This window comes from Balearica regulorum, chromosome Z, assembly GCF_011004875.1.
Source record: "Balearica regulorum gibbericeps isolate bBalReg1 chromosome Z, bBalReg1.pri, whole genome shotgun sequence".
NCBI lineage: Eukaryota > Metazoa > Chordata > Aves > Gruiformes > Gruidae > Balearica > Balearica regulorum.
The window spans coordinates 4,621,338-4,643,325 of record NC_046220.1 but is presented as its reverse complement, the minus strand read 5'-3'; the positions used below and the strand labels follow the sequence as shown (position 1 = coordinate 4,643,325).

The window sequence follows — 21,988 nt, the reverse complement described above, 5'->3', positions numbered from 1 at the left end:
CTGTGACCTGCCGTTTGCTGATATCCGCAACAGTCCCTCGCATAGAAAGGTGGCTGGGCCTGCAGCTCAGTGCACCAACCATTAATTCTACTCATTAATTCAAGGGTAAGAAAGCAAGGCTGGCAGGACTGTGTCGTGGTTTTACCCCAGCCGGCAGCTGAGCACCACGCAGCCGCTCGTTCACTCCCCCCCATCGGGATGGGAAAGAGAATTGGAAGAGTTAAAGTGAGAAAACTCGTGGGTTGAGATAAAGACAGTTTAATAGGTAAAGCAAAAGCCGCGTACACAAGCAAAGCAAAGCAAGGAATTCATTCCCCACTTCCCATGGCAGGCAGGTGTTCAGCCATCTCCAGGAAAGCAGGGCTCCATCACGCGTAACGGTGACTTGGGAAGACAAACGCCATTGCTCCGAACGCCGCCGCCCCCCCCCCCTCTTCCTCCAAGCTCCTTATAAACTGAGCATGACGTCATATAGTATGGAATACCCCTTTGGTCAGTTGGGGTCAGCTGTCCTGTCTGTGTCTCCTCCCAACTTCTTGTCCACCCCCAGCCATCCCGCTGGCAGGGCAGTGCAAGAAGCAGAAAAGGCCTTGGCCTCGTGTAAACACTGCTCAACAATAAATCCATAGAACAAAAACATCTCTATATTATCAATGCTGTCTCCACCACAAATCCAAAACGTATCCCCACACTAGCTACTATGAAGAAAAATCAATCCTCTCAGCTGAAACCAGGACAGACTGATATCCACTGAAAGTCTACACTGCTTCACTTTTCTCTGAAAAGATCACTGAGCAGAGTTTAGCTCTGCCCTGGCTGAGAAGAAGCGATGCCAAAGGCACCTCGTATTCCAACATTGCCACCACGCAGGTTTGAACACTCCCTCCAAAACGGTTGTGATATGCAGAAATAAATTCACAGCTCTCAAAGCCATTTATACTACTAACAGTGATGAACATTTTGTGGTCAAATATTGCATGGTCCCAAACTTTATTTAAAATTAAGTAGTGCTGTGCTATTTTTAATTCTTCTGTCACTACAGGATGGTGCTGCACAGAACTTTAGACTTTAGCCATCACTTTAATACCCAGATTAAACCAGATCAAGATCAAAAAGAGGAGCCTTTTCATCAGCTCAACTTCCTGAAAGGTCTAGAAAAGGGAATTTAAAAGAATTTAAAGATTTTAATTAGGTGTCCAACCAAAGAGATGTGTTTAAGTAATATGAGCTGTGTATTTTATTAGAAAATTGGAAAGACATACACATTAATTACATCAAATGTTAAGTTGTATCGGTTGAAAAAGTGCTCTGAATAGCCAGCAGGACATAACACGAAAAATGATCAGGGGCTGTATCACACACACACACACACAGAGCTAATCCTCACAGCTCAGTTTTATAATCTTTGTTTCATGCAATTTCAACAAAGATTTTGTCTGCAAAGTATCGACAGGATTTCTAAAAAGTTAAACTCTATACTTATAAAATTAATGTAAAATATCAATAAAAATGCAAGCAAGTTGAAACTATTCTTTTATTGAATTTTACCTTTTGTTCAATATAAAGCTATAATGTTATTGCTGAGCAGAAGAAACACAAGGATAAAGCAAGAAGTTTTGAAAAAAAAGTAATTTCATAGAGAAGATGAAGATAGATAGTTCTCTAAGAAACCTTTAAAGAATGAAATATACATAACCACATTTCATAGAAACAAACTGGGTTTTAATTTTGAGATATAATTTATAAATATTATAAAATTGGAAAATCATGCTTTAGGTACTAATCATAGCTTTTTCTTGATGATTTCCATTTCAAAATTATGACTGGCTGTGAATCAGCCTGTTTCTGAAGTTGATATATGTTTAGAATGAAACAATGTCATTAACTTATTTGTCCATTAAGGCCCCTAGTGCTCAAAGCAAGCAAGCAAGCGAGTAAGCAAATAGGAATTTAATAGTAGAGCTGCATTTCCAGTAGACAATGCAATAGGTAAATAATGAAAGGGCCCAAGTAAAAGTTACTGTTAAATCCCACCTAAAATGAATAAATAAGTCAGTAAGCAAGCAAATAAATAAATATTTAGATACGGTGATTGTACATGCATCTCAAGGGTATTTTGAACCTTTTTCATCTTCCATTTAGTTTAGCTCTGTATCAACTCGGTAGACTTGCTCCTACTTGAAGAACCCAGTCAACTACTCAGTCCTGCATGGATTAATGTACAGGTTAATGCATATCCCTGAAAATGCACTCAAATTAGCAGTCTCTGAGCACTCTTCAGGTTCTCCCTGCACAGCTCTGACTTCAGGACTCGAGAACTGTACTCCAGCATGAAGAAACACACACCTTGCAATTTTGCATGTGCTAAACATGCCTTGTTGGATTTCCTCAAAAGCTGGTGATGATTGATGAATCCTTGAAGAAAAATTGGAAAGAAACTGAGAGTCAGATTTTTACTTATTTTATATTCTGGAGGTGCCTCCTTTCAGGATTTTTTTAATGCCATGTGCTGTCAAAAGCAGAATTGTCCCTGTTCCCAAAGCAGTGCACACTGCACATTTCACTATCCAGTTTATCAACACTTACTGCCTTCAGAATATTCCATGATGCAGATAAAGACCAAGGGGTTTTTTTGTTGCTAACATTTTTTTCTTCCAAAACAGTCAGAACTGTAGATGTATTTCTCAGTATTCAGTAATCCATCTTAAGTGCTTTTATGGAATGCAGCTAAGATACTTCATCTGCAAAAAAAACCCAAAAGAAAACAAAACAAAACAAAACAAAACAGAATAAACCAAAATAAAGTTAGCATTAAATCTTTATTACAAGATAAATACAATAAAGTAAACTGCTTCTCTCCACAGCAGTCAAACAAAATGATCCATGACTAAGGCGTTATCTTTCTGCACTGACTTTCCACTTCAGATATTAAAAGAAGAGAAGAAGAAAGAATTTGTTGTAAGATGTGGAAACATTTTCTGATGGTGGTGATAATCACATTAACATTTTCATAGGTAGTCATCTATACAGATACTTAACAAAAAGATACACAAGAAAGGGTGGAAATGAACTACATTTTCATTCCTGTTTTTTTAAAAAAGCAAAAAAGAGAATTCAGAATGCCAAACTTTGACCCTGCTGCCATCCATTAAATTTGCCAGTTAGTTTTTTATTCAGAAATTAATTTAATTCAAGTCTATTTCAGCAATGGGAAATGTCTCCGTGAAATGATGTAGTAGTTTTTGCAGAACTAATAGCCTCTTTCACAGCGATGGTGGAACATCATGCAATTTTCAGCACAGATCAAGTACATCAATTTGAGTTTTCTTAGCTCCTCTTTAGCAAGAGGGAGCCAGTGGCCAGGAGTGCGGGCAGCGCACCTCATAGCCTTAGGTGAATGTTTTTCTCTGGAGGCTGCTCCATGGAGCAGGGACACTTCAGTATCAGTGGAACCTTCTTAATGACATATCTGGTACTGCCCACCGAAGGTTCAAGGGGATAATTGTGATTCCCTTCAAGCCCAGTTAAAATCGGGTTCTTCTGGGAACTGCACTGAGATTATTCTGACTTCCTAATACAAGGCTGGTCTTTCCTGGCTGCCCAACATTGTACATCACATCCATCAATCCCACAGGGAAAGGAGGCAAGAGGAACGTTCCCCTAATCCAGATAGTGAAAGTGAAATCAGGACCTGTTCTCTCCTGATCTTCCGTTATTTCACACCGTGTTGATAGTCCCATCATTTACTTTTTCTAAATTCACATTAAGATCTGGAGGCAAAGAACTCCACTTCCCCACTAGCAGTATTTTAATGGTAAAATATTCTTCCTTCCCACCCTTACACAGCTGCGATGCAGATTTATCCTATCCCAAGCATCTGGTGCCGGTTTGCTTTAGCAGAGAAAGAAAATTAAATGCACGGCCTCAAAACTGGATGATTTTTTTCAGTCGCTTTACACAGCTCCAGTGAAGAGTGGACAACAGGTAGATGGTGTGGGATTTGTCTTGGTATCAGCCAGTCGGTCTCAGTTAGATGGCAGTATGTATTTCTTCTTCATAGATTGTCCCACTGCAAAACATGTTGTCCCTGGTTCCCCATCGCACAGGAGCATGCACTGCTGCCAACAGCTTGAGGTGCCTGCAAACCACAAGTAACAGCATGGGTTTACACATTGTGGTGCTTTTTTAAATAGAAAGCCTCTGAATAGTGGGAATTTAATAGTTAAATATGTTACGGAGAGCTATCTTTTACTTGTCACGTTAAAACTGGTGGTTAGTTTTATTAAACTGTAATTGCAAACATCTGCCTGCGGAAGCTCCATCCGTAGTGCATCTCTTATTTCATACACTGCATTGCTCCAAATATGCATCAGCCCTATTTGCAGCAGACCTGATTTTTGAAAGGACTCATCTGCATAACTCTTCTTGATTTATTCAGGTTTCTGACTCACCATTTATCATTTAAAATTTCTTGCACTTTCAATGAAAACCTTGAAAAGAGAATTGAGCCAAAACTTTTAACTTTATCTTGATGCCAGGAGTCACAAGCTTTCTGTGATTTTCATCTGAAACAAGAAATCAACGAAGTTGGGTATTTGCAAATGCCTGCGAGTCCAGCCTAACCTCCTTGCTCATCACAGAACATAAAACCAGCTAAGGCCTAATTGGTTTGGAGTTTAATTCTGTGGAGAACTGAAAACAATATTTTTTTTGTTTCTCTACTTTCTAACACCTGTCTCCTGTAAACTAACAGTTGCCACCCTTACGCAGTGCGTACTTTCTTGCTAACATCATTTAAACTGAACTATGGAAAGTAACCATTTACTTCCCAGCAGTTGTTAAAATGCCATTACAGATTGTATTTAAATTTATACATTACATAAAGAGTAATTATGTTCATGTGAGACGACAATGATGATGATGATGATGATGATGATGATGATGGTGATAAGATCAAGCAGCATATGTGTGAACATCAATGCCTGCCACCTTATTTGAACCATCAGATGACCTAAATGGAAACTAAAGTATCTTTTGGGGATCATTTTGCTAACTCAATATAAATAATTTTTTACATTTTGTTCTCCATTTGAAAATACAGTAAATTATAGCTGAATGTACTTCACAGCATTGATATTATAGCAGCACTAATATCATTACTTCAGAGGCAACTGAGAAACACATTAGATAGGATATCTATTAAAATGCATAATCAGGAGAGTGGTTTAAAATTTGGTGCCTCTCATCAGACCTTGCAGGTACTTACCATACCTGTTCTCAAGAGAGTCTACTGCGGCACAGCTAAGGATGTTCTTCCCATCTTTCAACAGTTAAAGGGAGCTAATAAGAAAGACGGGGACTTTTTAGCAGGGCCTGTCACAATAACACAGGGGCTAGTGATTTTAAACTAAAAGAAGGTAGATTCAGCCTAAATATAAGGAAGAATTTTTTTATGATGAGGGTGGTGAAACACGAGCACAGGTTGCCCAGAGAGGTGGTAGATGCCCCATCCCTGGAAACATTCAAGGTCAGGTTGGACGGAGCTTTGAGCAACCTGATCTAGTTGAAGACGTCCCTGCTCAGTGCAGGGGGGTTGGACTCGATGGCCTTTAAAGGTCCCTTCCAACCCAAACCAGTCTATGATTCTACAATCTGCAGCCTCTTGGGCTTTCTCACCTTTCCAGTCTCACAAGATCTTCAAAGAGTTCACTCAAAGCATTGCGGTCAACAGCTCAATGACCAAGTGGAGATGAGCAACAAGTGGTGTTCCTCAGGGGCTGGTATTGGGACTAGAACTGTTCAACATCTTTGATGCCCAAAGGGGGGACAGTGGGATCGAGTGCACCCTCAGCAAGTTTGCCGATGACACCAAGCTGTGTGGTGTGGTCGACACACTGGAGGGAAAGGATGCCATCCAGAGGGACCTTGACAGGCCTGTGTGAACCGCATGAAGTTCAACAAGGCCAAGTGCAAGGTCCTGCACGTGGGTCGGTGCAATCCCAAGCATGACTATAGGCTGGGCAAGGAATGGACTGAAAGCAGCCCTGAGGAGAAGGACTTGGGGGTGTTGATTGATGAGAAGCTCAACGTGAGCCGGCAGTGTGCGCTTGCAGCCCAGAAAGCCAACCGTGTCCTGGGCTGCATTCAAAACAGTGTGACCTGGGAGGTGATCCTGCCCCTCTACTCCACTCTGGCAAGACCCCACCTGGAGTACTGCGTCCAGCTCTGAGGTCCCCAGGACAAGAAGGACACGGAGCTGTTGGAGCGAGTCCAGAGCACAGGTTGCCCAGAGAAGTTGTGGCTGCCCCTGGCTCCCTGGAAGTGTTCAAGGCCAGGTTGGATGGGGCTTTGGGCAACCTGGGCTAGTGGAGGGTGGGACTAGATGGGCTTTAAGGTCCCTTCCAACCCAAACCATTCTATGATTCTATGATTCAAGAAAACATCTGCTGGACTGGACATGACAAAAACCAGCAGCGGACTCAGAGATACCTCCCACCTGTTCTTTGCTATGTTTTCTTTGGTAACTCAATGGAAATATAAGAAACACGCTTACATCATACCTTCACCTCACTGGGCTTTATTCCTTCCTGTGGCTTTTCAGGATGTGGCCTAACCACCCGATGCCCCAGGGTGGGAGACCCCCTCAGTCCACAGCTTCTGTGCTCTGCATAAAACACTTTAGATTTGTTGGGCCAGGAAGAGAGCGGCCATGGGTCCGGGCGGTGGATGAGAAAGAAGGGCTCAGAAAACAAACATCTGATGTGAGGTCAAACTTCAGCTGCTGTGACTCCTTAATATGAAACACCCAAACCTGAGGAGAGGAGGGGAGGGAAGAGGCGGGGTACCACAGGGCACTCTCCATACGTGGTGTCAGAAGACAATTTGCATTGCCCAGCGCCGTTGGTTCTGCTAGGCACGGCTGAAGGTCAAGCTTTGCATCCTGGGACTCAAAACCCCTTTTGAGGTGTGGATTGAGATGACAGCTGTGTCGCAGTGCATGTTAGAGCAAGAGCTGCTACCTTTTGCTTCAATAAAAGAACACGAAGTTGTAGAAAATGGCAAGAACAGGCTCTTGAACAGAGCATGTAGATCTTCGTTACCCTCTGTCCTCTGCCACGAGCCTTCCTCACAGTTTGCCATGATACGGAGAAAAAGCAGTGTTTCCATCCAGGCTGTGATGGATAGCCGTAGCTGGAAGGAGCTACACCAGCTATAATGTATTATAAAATAGTTTTTAATTTATTGAAAGAAGAAAAGATCAAGGATTGTTTCCACCAACTGTAACCACCTTCTTGGTATTTAAATCATATTAAGTTGCTGTTATTTTCTTGTATTTGGCATTGGCATTTTCTTCCGGATGTTTATTCTGATTTGCCTTGGCCTCCTGCCAAATGTACATCAAGTGTTGAGAGTCAGTTCTAAACTCCATTTCCCCTATAAAGAATGAAGAGAGATAATTGTATTTAAAAACACTGTATAGAAAAGAAAAAAATGTAGCTGTAATTTACTTCTATGGGCAGGTATAGAGGAAAACAATAGCTTTAAATAGACATATCACATGAGCTGCTTGGACAGACCATGTATACCTATTGCTTTCAAACAGCTTGAAAAAACACCCAGCGAGTGTGCGGATTACTGAGGCATGCAGTGTCTTACAGTGAAGCGTTTTGAATCTGATGCTGCAGAAGACAATGTGCCCAATATGGGATGTGCAGACAGCCCAGGCAACTCGGTAACCCGCAAGCTGTGAGTCTGAGAGGAAATTTTTATACATTTGCTTAGCCTAATATTTATTTTCATACTAATGCAAATAACAACTTCATGTCGCGTAACTATGAAGCTTCATGTCAGAGGGAGGTAAATCAAGAAAAACTCCACTGAACTTAGACAAAGTCACAGCTGTAAGAATAGGAGTGTGCGTGCGTGTATATATGTACCAATATCATTAATTACTTCACTAAGCTTCTTCTAGGGGCGATGTTGAGTCTCACAGTCCGCAGGTAATTTATTGACTCTTTAGAAGTTAATCAGTGAGTTGAATATATTCTGCAAGCTTTATAATTCTCCATATTTCAGACTTACTATGGTAAAATGGTACAACTTGGGCTAGTATTTAGAATACATCCAGAAAACATGGAGATAAGAGCAATTAGCCACTTTAGAGTTGGCTGACTGGTGACAATGTTCATGCTAATTAAACTGATTAAGAACACATGCAGTCTCCTAAGAGGGCCAGGCCAGAACTAAATTTTTCTTATGAGGGTACAGTAAATAGGTCACACAGTTAAATAACATCAATACTAATTGGTTACTATGTTTTACAAATCCAATGGAAATGAGTGAAATTTGCTGATTTTAAAATTAGACTGATTATAAATGATCTGAGATGGTTTTAGCTGCCTAATTTTAGGCAACTAAATTTAAACACTTTGTCTCATCACTTTTAAGTAATACAATTAACATGTGCAAATTAACTAAAATTTCCTATCTCCTAATTGACCAGGTCACATCCTTATGCTTTTGCAATGAATTCTTTTGTAAATACCATCAGGCAAATTAAAAATATAATAAATCACATAGGAATTTTTCCTATAACCATCCCTACAAAATGTAACTTTAGTATAATAAAACTATCTGTTGAAAAAAAAGAAAAAAAACTGCTTGTGAATTTCAAAATTGCTTTTCTTATTGAAATTCTGTGTATTCCATGATCAAAAGAGAACATGAACACAGCAGAAATTTTGGGAAAAAAAATTAAGAAAAAACTTCCAATGTAAACTAAAATTTACATTTAAGCATTTGAAAAAGGAAAAACAACATTTTACCAGCAGCAAGCTGAACTTAAATATAGATACATTGAGTCCTTATGAAACTTTTTGAAAGACTGAAAACTGGTTTTTGGAGGGTTTTTTATGTAAAAGTTTATTGCAAATCCTGTTTTATCAAATTTTGTAAGGCTTTATTTACATTATACAGTGAAACTGAGTTTGGCTATGCATATTTTGGTTTTCTAAGATCATTACAAGATATTTAAAATGTGCCTCCAGCAATTACTAAGATCTTCTAAACAAAAACCTTCAACTTTTACATAAATAAAGGGAGAATTTAGCAAAATATTAAAGATATGTTAGCAGATGTAAGAACATAAGATTTCATCTCATATGAACTTCAGAGGTAGTGAGCAATTTGCACTGTCTTCCACTATTGGACCACTAAAAGAAAAAAACCCTGACAACTGAATAAACACATTTCTGAAGCAGATATCCTGTCCCAATCTGTTTTGAGTAACACTGCAGCTGTGGTTAGCTCTTCCTTTTCTAAGACATACTTAGTCAAGTGGGACAGCTCCAGTTATTTGCTCTCCAGGTTTGCCCATGAGTATCCTCTGCAATAGTCAACTACGTAGCTACCAGATTAGCACGGTGCAAAATGACACTGCATTTTCATTACCCTTATGTTGAGGATATACTTTGGCCAAGCACATCGGAACCTCTAATAGTGAAAACAACAACCTCAATCAACCTTTGGTTGTTTTTACACGCCCTGGAAACCTCTTTCAGCCCCTGCAAGTCCACAGTCTGGTCCCTGCACATCAGCTGCAATACATTTCCCTCTTCATGAATCCATCCCAATATCTGCCCTAAATGTTTTTGGGTGCTTATCTGAATCAAATAGAATCTATAAATCTTTTTACAATTTACCTATTGCTAGCAGTCTGGTTTGTGCCCAGAGCTAATAATGGCAATTCAATTTATAGTACCATCTTGTGTCTTATGCTGCTAGTCAACAGTATCAACAGCAGAGCCATGTTCAACACAATACTCCAGGCTGCTTCCAGTTTTGAAATGAGATCACTGATTTTATCTAGCAGATTCATTAATATCATCCCAGAAACAAAATGTAAGCTGAAAATCACTGGTTTACATATTTCCTTGTTAACATGAGATTTTCTACTTGTTCTAGATCTGCAACTGCATAATTGTAACTAATAAGCCAAGTTTTAAAATTCTTTGATGTTTTCTTGCCATGTAAATGTTACAGATGTGCATACAAACAACAGCTAAATTAACATCTGGCCTCTGGTAAAGAAATTTGTTTTGTTCTCTTGCCTTTTGAACACATAATATCAGCTGAGGCTTTTTAAAACAATTTATCTAATGGGATGTTATCAAACAAAATAATACGCACCATTTACCACATTTTTTGTTTATTAACTATATTGCACAGTGAATAACAAATGCTCATACAGAGCCTTGTCAATAGGATGTATTTGAGTAAACCTTTCATAAGTCGCTCTAACAGAGTTGGTAAGAGTGAGAAATTCGACTATTTACAAGGTATTATTGCTCAGCCACCCTGGCAGTTGGCATCCTGACAAGACAAGTAGTAAAAATATTTGGGTGAGGAGAGAACTGTAGGCCATGCAAGTTCTTTCTAGAATTACTATTTTCTCAACTTTGTTCACGTCACTAATCGAAAATGAAGGTTTATCACACACTTTATCTTTGTTGCTCCCACTGCCCCACCTCATTTTTAGACAATACAAAGAAAATTTACAGTATTCTATGCACAGAATGGCTGAACATTTCCCCATTCCTACATTTAGGTTGTAGTCCCTAAAACCACTCCATACTTATGTGTGTCTATATATGCTTGCTGAGTGCAAGCAATCCAGGAAGTTCCTGGAATGTGTTGATGACAACTTTCTCCTCCAAGTGATAGAGGAGCCTACAAGAAGAGGTACCATGCTGGACCTTATTCTCACCATTAAGGAGGGCCTGGTAGGGGACATCAAGTTCAAGGGCAGCCTTGGCTGCAGTGGCCACGAAATGGTGGAGTTCAGGATCCTCAGGGCAGCAAGGAGGGCGCGCAGCAAGCTCACTACCCTGGACTTCATGAGAGCAGACTTTGGCCTCTTCAGGGAACTGCTTGGTACAATACCATGGAACAAAGTCCTGGAAGGAAGAGGGGCCCAAACCAGCTGGCTAGTGTTCAAGGGTCACCTCCTCCAAGCTCAGGAGCAATGCATCCCAACCAAGAGGAAGTCAAGCAAAAACACCAAGAGGCCCCCATGGATGAACAAGGAGCTCCTGGGCAAAGTCAAACAAAAAAAGGAAGCCTACAGAGGGTGGAAGCAAGGGCAGGTAGCCTGGGAGGAACACAGAGAAACTGTCTGAGCAGCCAGGGATCAGGTTAGGAAAGCCAAAGCCCTGATAGAAATTAGTCTGGCCAGGGATGTCAAGGGCAACAAGAAAAGCTTCTATAGGTATGTCAGTGATAAAAGGAGGATGAGGGAAAATGTGGGTCCCCTCCAGAATGAAACAGGTGACATGGTAACCCAGGATATGGAGAAGGCTGAGGTACTCAATGACTTTGCCTCAGTCTTCACTGGCAAATGCTTGAGCCACACTGCCCAGGTCACAGAAGGCAAAGGCAGGGACTGGGAGAATGCAGAACCGCCCACTCTAGGAGAAGATGAGATTCGAGAATATCTAAGGAACCTGAAGGTGCACAAGTCCATGGGACCTGAGGAGTTGCATCCGCAGGTCTTGAGGCAACTGGTGGATGAAGTGGCCAGGCCACTCTCCATCATATTTGAGAAGTCCTGGCAGTCCGGTGAAGTTTCCACTGACTGGAACAGGGGGAACATAACCCCCATTTTTAAGAAGGATAAAAAGGAAGACCCAGGGAACTACAGGCTGGTCAGTCTCACCTCCATGCCTGGCAAGATCATGCAGCAGACCCTCCTGGAGACCATGCTCAGGCACATGGAAGATAAGGAGGTGATTGGTGACAGCCAACATGGCTTCACTAAGGGCAAATCGTGCCTGACAAACTTGGTGGCCTTCTATGATGGGGTTACAGCGTTGGTGGATAAGGGAAGGCCAGCTGACGTCATCTGCCTGGACTTGTGCAAGGCATTTGACACTGTCCCGCACGACATCCTTGTCTCTAAATTGGAGAGACGTGGATTCGATGGATAGACCACGCGGTAGATAAGGAATCGGATGGATGGTCACACTCAAAGAGTTGTGGTCAATGGCTCAATGTCCAAGTGGAGAACGGTGATGAGTGGTGTTCCTCAGGGGTTGGTACTGGGACTGGCACTGTTTAACATCTTTGTCGGCGACATGGACAGTGGAATCGAGTGCACCCTCAGCAAGTTTGCCGACGACACCAAGCTGTGTGGTGTGGTTGACACGCTGGAGGGAAGGGATGCCATCCAGAGGGACCTTGACAGGCTGGAGAGGTGGGCCTGTGCATGAAGTTCAACCAGGCCAAGCGCAAGGTCCTGCACGTGGGTCGGTGCAATGCCAAGCATGACTATAGGCTGGGCAAGGAATGGATTGAGAGCAGCCCTGAGGAGAAGGACTTGGGGGTGTTGATTGATGAGAAGCTCAACATGAGCCGGCAGTGTGCGTTTGCAGCCCAGAAAGCCAACCATGTCCTGGGCTGCATCCTGAGCAGCATGACCAGCAGGTCGAGGGAGGGGATCCTGCCCCTCTACTCCACTCTGGTGAGACCCCACCTGCAGCACTACGTCCAGCTCTGGGGTCCCCAGTACGGGAGAGACATAGAGCTGTTGGCACAAGTCCAGAGGAGGCCATGAAGCTGATCAGAGGGCTGGAGCACCTCTCCTCTGAGGACAGGCTGAGAGAGTTTGGGTTGTTCAGCCTGGAGAAAAGGCGGCTCCGGGAAGATCTAATTGTGGCTTACCAGTACCTGAAGGGGCTACAGGAAAGCTGGTGAGGGACTGTTTATCAGGGAGTGCAGTGACAGGACAAGGGGTAATGGGTTTAAACTAAAAGAGGGTCGATTTAGATTAGATGTTAGAAAGAAATTCTTTACTGTTAGAGTGGTGTGACACTGGCACAGGTTGCCCAGAGAAGCTGTGGCTGCCCCTGGCTCCCTGGCAGTGTTCAAGGCCAGGTTGGATGGGGCTTTGGGCAACGTGGGCTAGTGGAGGGTGTCCCTGCCCATGGCAGGGGGTTGGAACTAGATGGGCTTTGAGGTCCCTTCCAGCTGAAACCATTCTATGATTCTATATGTGGAAAGATGTTTCAAATAGAGTTGTCATCTTATTCTTTAAGGTATTTATTTGACTTTTAAATGTAATCTCAATATGGAGAACTGATGCAAAGAAGAACTGTGAGAAGATTGCTTTGTCATGAATGTTGATATGCCTGTTTTCAGGAATTAGGCCTCAAATTTCATATAAATTCCATACTACGTTATCTTTTCTTAAAATATGTTTCATTTTCAAAAAGTATTTTTGAGACATCTATTTTAAATTTTAGTTTCTAACTTATTTCACTCCTTCCTTAATTTTCTACTTACTTTTTGATGGGTTTCTTGCCTGCATTTTAATCTACTGTTGCTTATAAGTGTTTACAAACTATCATTTACTACCATTGTGAAACACGCTAAGGTTATCTGATTTCAGGATGTATAAACATAGCTGATAAAATCAACCCTTCTTGCAGCTGAACTTGTTAAACAGTTAAGTATTTTTAGACAAACATTGCTGAAAATAGAACAACATGTATCTGCGGGGTGTGCAAAAGAATTCTGAGCAGTTCATCTATCCCATAAAAGATTTTAAAATATCCCAGCTCAGCTGTAGGAAAGAAACAATTCCCCAAAATGCTAACCCATTGGAACTGCACACTCTATGCCAAATAACAAGAAGCTACATATCCCTGTTAAAACAAAACTAGGAAAGAAGACGTCATCAAAGCCTTGCTGGAGAGCTGCTGCCAGTTAACAGCCTCTGCCTAGATCAGTTGTCTTCTCTCCAACCTGGCAGCAATCTTAAAAGCACAAGATCCGTACCCTTGTTCAACCTGAATCCCAAATTTGCTGAGGCCAAAAGACACGTTTTCTCAGATTAGATGGAAAAATACCTAGAAACAAACCCTCCAAGGGTTGATGATAACCCTGGCCAACCTACTCCTGGCCACTTCTGAATGTTTGAAATCATCTCTGCATGCAGAGTCAGTAAATGCAAAACGACACTTGTGCTTGGAGTATTAATTTTACGTGGTCTGAACAAACCCCAGTAAAGGGCCTTACTGAAGTGGCAAATAAGACATTATTGTTGTCTCTGGCACTGGCAGGTTGTAATATTCCTTACCTGCCTCTAAGTGGCAACAGGTACAGTGTTCTTCCCTGCAGTCCCCCCAAAAGACACACCCTTCTCTAACTAAAAATCAAAGAAAGCACTGAGTCTCTTCCACCTGGCTAAATTCTTGTCACTCAGCATAGAGGGGAATATCCCAACAGTATTACCAGGTTGCTCTCACAGCAAGTCAGATTGGATCATCAGACATGAATGATTAGTGAAACTACTTGTCTGTGAAACTTACGCTGTTGTATGCAATATTTACATGCTAATACCAGAGTGACCTTTACTGTCCAAGGTGGTTGATCCCATTCCTATCTCCTTGTTCTATGGGGAAGACAGAGACCTTGGCTTTGATTGAGTCTTTATTTTTGCTTCATTTTTACGAGTTCTCTTTGACATTTCTGTACAACAGCGTCACAGAAATCTTTTGAAGAAGGCAGAACAGTGACGGTCTGCAAAGCCTGATCTGAAAAAGGAGAAAGGTATCACCAAGAGGAGTTTCTGCACCATTGTCTGGATGGAAATTTGGCACCAATATCAAAGCTGGAATCTTGAAAAATATTGTTTTTCTGACACTGAAGATGCCATACAGCCTGAGAACAGCATTTATCCAGTCTGTGGGAGACCCATCTTCCACTCCTTTCTCTGCTGAAAATGCAAATTACTGTCACTTAGATGAGTGCCACCAGCACAAGGCTCTTCCTGACCTCACAGACTGAGTAAATGATAATCCAGACAGCAATAAGAACAATTATATCCCCCACTGCCAAATTCACAGCTTCATTTATGAGCGTACACAGACCCGCACCTGAACAACAGGTGTGTAAACAATCCCCTCTCACCCTAAAGCATGACAATCAAAATTAGTTGATGGGAAACCAAAACCCGTGTGTCTCTTCTAGCTGAGAAGCAGGTACCTGCAGAAGCAGCTGTTTAACAAGCACCTCGTGTTCCATTTGGGCAGAGATGACCAATTATAGCGTGTTGAGAATGGGTTAGAAAATGGGGGGGGGGGAACACACAGAAATAATTTCTTTCTTCTTCTTATCCTTTTTTAAAAAAAGAAAAAGCTGTTATTCTGAAAACCAGTAAGAAGTTACTTCATGCAGTTCAAGGGGTGTTTTCTTTATAATTTCCAGAGCTGCCACACTGTGATGCTCATTTTTCAATGTTCAGTGATGGGCTGGTCTCAGCTAAGGCTTACTGATTGTTTCAGGACTTCAGCTTTAATTTTAGTGAATCAACTGGCAGATGCAAGTAACACAATATTAAACCAGAAAATTTTCTTTATCCTGTGATCAGAATATAGGTAACATATTACACTTGTACTTTAGACGTTAGCCTAAATGCTAACGTGTCTGGAAAATACAATATACCTGAAGGATGTCTGATGTGTTACATCAAAATCTTTTGTCATTTAAATCTATGAATGCTGAGAAACCTATGGTAGAATTTGGCCTACTGTGTTATTTATTAAGATGTTAGCGGATGATAAATAAAGTTCTGGAGCCTACTGCTAGCTAAGAAACTCTTCCTGAATTGCATAGATTTGCTTGCACAGAATTAATTTGATTTAACTTTTCAAGATGTTTTTCTAAGCCTTAAAAGTGCACAACCTTTGTCAAGGCAATGATAACATAATCAAGAGTAACAGTAAGAAAAACAATGGCTTATAAAGAATTGAATTTTCATTTTAAGTCTAAATTCCACCACATACACATAATTTGCATCTCAATCATATCAGTCTAACATACCAATGGCACAGCAAACACAAATGCACCGAGAGAATGCATGGATTTATAAATATAAATAAGCAATTACATTACTAATCCACTGGATCATATAACGTTCTTAATCAAAGCATTTGGCATGGGAATGAAAAATGGTAGAGAACCTGTAACAGCTTTCAAGAAAAGATAAAAATTACAGCATGATCCAATTTAATACCCTTTAAAACGGATATTCTTAACAATTCAGGCTTGACACTGTTGAATCACTTTTCTGTATTATGAACTTCAGGAGAAACTGCAAAGTTTTATCTTTCCTGGTATGTTCACCATTCAGTGCTATTTACAGTCAACGGAGGAACCTCACGAAAGCATTGAAATAGCACAAATATATTACCATGAACAACTATCATATGGTCCCATAAACTTTATGTTTTATCTCTTGAAAAGCTTCTGCTATTTAATAAGATTTAGCCTCTTACTTTTAATCTCATATTGCAGGAGCAAGAAAAGACCTGGTCCTGCTCCGGCATGTTCCAGTGTTGTCATGGATACACAAGTATGGTCCATCACTTCCACCAGTAAACAAACAAGATTCTCAAAGAGTACTTGGCAGGATTTACTAGCTCTGTAGTATTGTTAGCTGCACAGGGCTTTAAATAAGCAAATGGTTTGTAGTTTTAGAATAATATCCAGGGCTGTGTGCTTGCACGCATATGTGATATATCTTCCTTTAGGAAAATCAAAGGGTAAATATTAACACTGTGTAACTTTACTCTCCTCACTTTTTAATTCAGTTTATCTTTGTCTTTTGTTTTTCAGAAGGTGTTTGTGGATTACACAAGGGATGATTCTCCAATGTGGCAAGCAACTTGGGGTAGTCACCTACTAATAGCTTAAACAAATGAGTTACATCTTTACATATACGAATAATAATGCAATTTGTCCATTTTCATGAGGAAAAGTAATTTTAATGAGGCAACATGGTCTTCGGTGGTATTGTCACCATCTTCATTAAGACAAAGTCCTCTTTCAACCCAGAGACTACAAAGATGAAATTCAGTCTTACCACCACATCTGTCAACAGCTACAACAGGCTTGACTTGATTCTAACAAATCAGAATCTTATGTTGATGAAGGGATGTAAATTAAATGTCCTGAGCTTGAATTTCAAGAAGGAAAAGATCAGATAATTAAGAATACTATATTTAGCATAGTATATTAAGCTTCACAATAGTAAAAGTCTTTGCTAGGGGATCAAATTTATTAGAGAAATTAAAATAGAAATGTCCAATTAAATTGGGGAAAAAAATTCAGGTCTAAAATCTCTAAACTCACAAACTTTTAATACTTTGAAAGAGAATTTACTGAAAAACAACATAGTTGTCTTTTATACAGAGTTCACAAAAGTAGGTACCTCTTCTTTTCTTGCTCAAAACACCCACACTGTATGATGACACATTCAGACACACACACACACACACACTATATGTATGATTGGGATGTTCTGTAGGGTTTAATTGTTGACATATCTTTGCTGATTAGCCTGAATAAACCTAATTTAAGGCTAGACAGAGCAAATAATTCATGACGAATAATTTATTTGATAAATTTAGCTATTTCTTCATCTTTTGTCATCTGTGAGTACGTGGCCAGGTAGGTTTGGGGTTGAGTTTTTTCCTACTCTATGACTTCATTACCAGTATTCAAATCCTATACTGAACTCATCAGTTGCCTTTGCCTGGAGAAGTCATAAACTGCTGTACCCGTTCTTCTATTTTTGGAGCTAAGGCTGTAAAGTTTTGAGTGATCACTCTGGCCTCTACCCAACAAAACGTCTACCTTCAAAGGTGTTTGATTTCATTGACAGTTGGGGAATGACCCTCAGGGATCTGGGCCAAAGCACCTTACCTTCAAGCACACATACATTCCTGCCAAGCTCAGGAGTATCCAACATCTCCATCAAGAAAGGGCATCAAGAGTTTCTAGCAAATAGACTTCTGTCCAGGATATGAAATTTGCTTTCCACAAATATTTTGCCATTGGCACTCAACTGATACAATATTTACTTAAAGCAAGCACAGGGAGGACACAAGCCCAGTGAAATGTGGTGATTGGATGCTTATAATTTTGGGTGTTTGCTTTTATCAGTTGCCTTTTGCTACTTAAAAGACAGCACCATCAAGCCCTATGTGTTGCTTGTAACAGCCATGTGAGGTCCTTGGGTCAAGAGCAACCCTCCTTTGCTTGGAAAGTGCTTCAGCACACTGGAATGCTCAAGGAAATAAATAATAAATTATAACAATTAATGCAAACTTTACTCTCATTTGTAATTATTGAATGTGACAGGAGTCATTGCAGTTACATCTGTAAGGATTACCGGTGCAAATAAAGGCTACGGGATCACACCCAGCTGTTGTTGGCCATGTGGGGCTGAAAAATACAGATATTTTGAGTTAATAAGCCATATGTTTAAACACTTGAAGACCTATTTAAAATAAAATAGAAAACAATTGGTGAAGGCAGCCACAGTGTGCTTGTAGAAAAACAGCAGCGAATATTGATTTACTAATTTATTCCCACATTAAAGCCAAAATCATGATTTCTTTTTTTAAAGGGAAAGAAAAGAATGGCAGAAAAAAGACCACTGTGGCTTCTAATAGAGAACAAGGCATAAACATATCCCTCAGAAATTAACCTTCTTTTCAGATCACCACTTTGCAGGCCTAAATAAGGGTAAGATTTCCATCCTTTCCAAAATAACATTGCTGCCAGCGAGCAGGCACCCTTCCTCCTTCCTCAGCCAGCCAGTACAGTCTGCAAAGCTGCGCTTTAAAGTACGCGTCCAGTGCCGAGAGAGTTAATTTAAATTTGATAACAAACGGCTCTGCTTTTGAAACGAATGTAGCCTGGCAACTTCAACTGAGAACCCTTCATAGGGCCTCAATTATATATGCAGCTTCTTTGAGAAATAGTTTCACACATCTGACCCAAGGCCCACGATGCTGTTGCCATGAAATAAAACTGTACATAGGCAATGGTTCATTTCTGTACAACCTCTGTGTATCTGTACTCCCTCCACCCCAAGTGCACACATGAAAAACACACAAAATCACTTATTCCAGACCGGTTTTCTTACATTTCTTGCATGGTGTCATCTGCTAGCATCTGAATACAAATTTGACACATACGATCTTTGTTCCAGCATTTAACCTGTGTGCTTGTTTTGGGGGGTGTTTTAAAGGAATTTCCAGCCACTCTGCCAGGCTGCCCTCATCAAAGCCGCTGTGTGAAACCAGAGAGACAGACAACGGGTTAAACACCCACACCATTTCAATTTTTTTTTTCCTACCCCCCCCCCCCCCCAAAATGGCTGCTTTGTCTGTGTGCATACACCAATAGCAAATGTCCTTCTGTTATTGTCCAGCCAATTTGATGTGTCAAGTATTCATATGGTAATAGTGGTACAGTTTCTCACTTTTTCACAGATAAATTGTGAGGATTGTTACAGACAGTGAAACACAAGAATAAACACCTTTTATTTCAGAAGTGATAAATTACTTTCCATTCAAATAACATGCAACACATGCTACTGACCATTATTGTTTCTATTCATTGCAAGTTTGCCTTCTGTTTTTCTTTCCTGGAAATGTTAAAAAATATTTAGCAGATATAGCCTGCATATATTTGCAAATTATTTAATTTCCTTAATTTGCTTTGCACCTTCATGATGTGAAGTTAATTTTTGCTCAGTTTTCACCAGCAATAAAGGTTTTGCAATGGGTACAGACATTGTTTTCCCATATAGAGCATTCATAATTTTTTAAAGCTTACAATAGGTGGGCTTTGAAGACTAGGATATTTACTCTTATGTGTTAAAAAAATGTGCCATAGTATGCACATCCAGAATACATTACTTAGGAATGTTAGTGGCAAAGGTTTCCCTAAATATAGCATCAAACAGGAGCAGAAGAAAATAATAGCCAACATCTTTTTGTTTTCTTGCAAGATCAACATTTATTCAAAACCTGAAAGGACTAGGAGTTAAGAATGATCATTTGTATTTTGTACCTCAAGTAAAATAGGACTGTTTTCAGAGCCCATATTTTATAAATACGGAATGAGTATTCAGCATGGATAAAGCAAACTTACTTATCAAGCAAAGACATTTTTTTTACAAACATAAAAATGAGTTTGCATTTCTGCTGATTGAAAATGTGTGGGTTTACGTAACATAGCCAAGGATTATATCTGTGTCCTCAATTCGGACATGAAAATGCATTTATATAATTACATTGTTGCATGGTCAATCCATAAAAGTAAAGAAATTCCGAGTTAAACCCATGAGTCCAGACAGACACCATTCATTTCATTATCCACTGGCAGATATCTGTGCCACCACTCTGAAATCCATTGCTCCTCTCCTTTAAGTCACTCCACCCTGCCCCAGCCCAGGGAGGAGAGCAAGGTCAGCTACAAATAAGTGACATTACCTGGGAGCTGTGTATGTATGTTAGTGCATTTCCTCGCCTTTGTAGAGATGGAAGGTAAAACATCAATGCCAGCTAAGTGCATGCAGCATCAGGTCACTGCAGACGTATGATAACAAGGAGTTAGGCAGTGCAAAATGTAAGGCCCTCCATGTAGCATCAGCTCATCTATAACGTCATCCTGTATATTTATGACGTGTATTTAACCAGAAGAGTAACTCTACGTTGGATGATTTCTTTGGATCACAAAACACAAAACTGCATGAACTATTAAAGCTTGATTTATAAAATACATGACCTTTCTTATTTTAAATGTGCCTCATTAAGGTTGCGCTGATCTTAGGAATCCATTACTTCAAGAGGGAAGTTAGAGGTTAGAGGAGGAGCTGGTTGGTGTAGTACTTGAAGAGGGATGTATTATGTCATACTTTAAGCAAACATGTTAACTACAGAGTCATGAAAACTACAAAAGTAACAAGAAAAATGAGGATGAAAACCTTTGCTGATCAGCTGGCATGAGACCTCTTCTACTTCATAACAAAGTGAGCATCATCCTCGCAAAACATCAGCACCCAGTTAGCATCCTTGAGCAAAATGTATGTTTCTGGAGAGATGCACCCTGTGCGTGCACATTCAGCTCTCCAAAAGTGCAAACTCTCACAGTTTGCTTTCCTGCCGTATTGTGCCCACACCGTGCGTTTTCTACATGCTGCTGGTGTCGCCGGCATCCTCCAGGTCTTGCCTGGGAGAAGAGTCATTTTTTTGCAACTTCCTTTTTCAAAGCAATTGTGCTGAAGCCCAAACTAAAAAACAAATTAACCAGACTGCCTACAATCTCCTCTGAGAATTTCTACAGGTGTGTAAAATGATGGTTGGAGCACAGAAGAAATGTCACGATGTCAGGGCCCCACTTTTTCTGAGAGGAAGAGGAGAAAACTGAAGAGAATAGGACATTTGCAATTTTGGTGCCCAACCACATTCTGCAGTAACAGCCATGGAGCCGATCTGCGCTGCCCTTGGAGGGCTGACGACTCATTATTCATCCCACGCGCTTGCAGGCGAGTGTACAGCTGCTTGTTAAAGAGTCTGGTTCTGCAAACACTTCCACACCTGCTCGACTTTAAGTATGCAAGTAATCCTATTGGGGTGAGCTGTCAGTAACTAATTCTGGGAGCAATGACATTGCCAACACCTCAAGACTAATATAAGAACAAGTATGAAAATCCTAACTCCTTGAAGGCTGGTGAAAACCAGTTTTCACCATATTTTTATCTAGTTTTCTCTCAGAAGTTACCATCTTCCACATTTTTCTTTTTTTTTTTTTTTTTTTATGTGGGTGTTTGTGCAGTAGTAGTGGTGGGAAAAACATAAAAACATGCAAAAAAAGAACAAAATGTGAAAATGTTCGACACGAATATTGCTCCTTTAAAAAAATACCCTAAATACAGAACGGTCAAGGGTTTTTTCCTCAAGTGTGGCTCACAAAAATTAAATTAACAAAACTTACACTAACCATGACAATTTTTTATCTAAACCATGAGAAAAACTGTATTTTCCTTTTAACAAGACACCTTCTTCCAGACCTCAGCCAAAAGAATGTTTGCAAAGGCAAATAAATGAGCATAGTAAGAGTTGAACAGTCCTTT

The 21,988-nt window shown here is 40.4% G+C and overlaps 1 long non-coding RNA gene across 4 annotated transcripts in view; it reads right to left on the bottom strand.

Annotated features, from left to right (window-relative positions):
- Positions 1–1,213: 1,213 nt before the first annotated feature.
- The window catches only part of LOC142599526 (uncharacterized), a 127,593-nt gene continuing 106,818 nt past the window's right edge, over positions 1,214–21,988 (bottom strand). The window contains exons 3-5 of one of the 4 annotated variants that reach the window (XR_012833093.1): positions 14,413–14,591; positions 6,561–7,434; positions 1,353–4,138 (exon numbers count right to left, since the gene is read on the bottom strand). This is a non-coding gene — a long non-coding RNA (uncharacterized LOC142599526). Of the gene's footprint in view, positions 4,139–6,560; positions 7,435–14,412; positions 14,592–21,988 lie in introns of those variants that run through there. The other 3 variants (XR_012833091.1, XR_012833092.1, XR_012833094.1) reach the window with 3 other exon arrangements.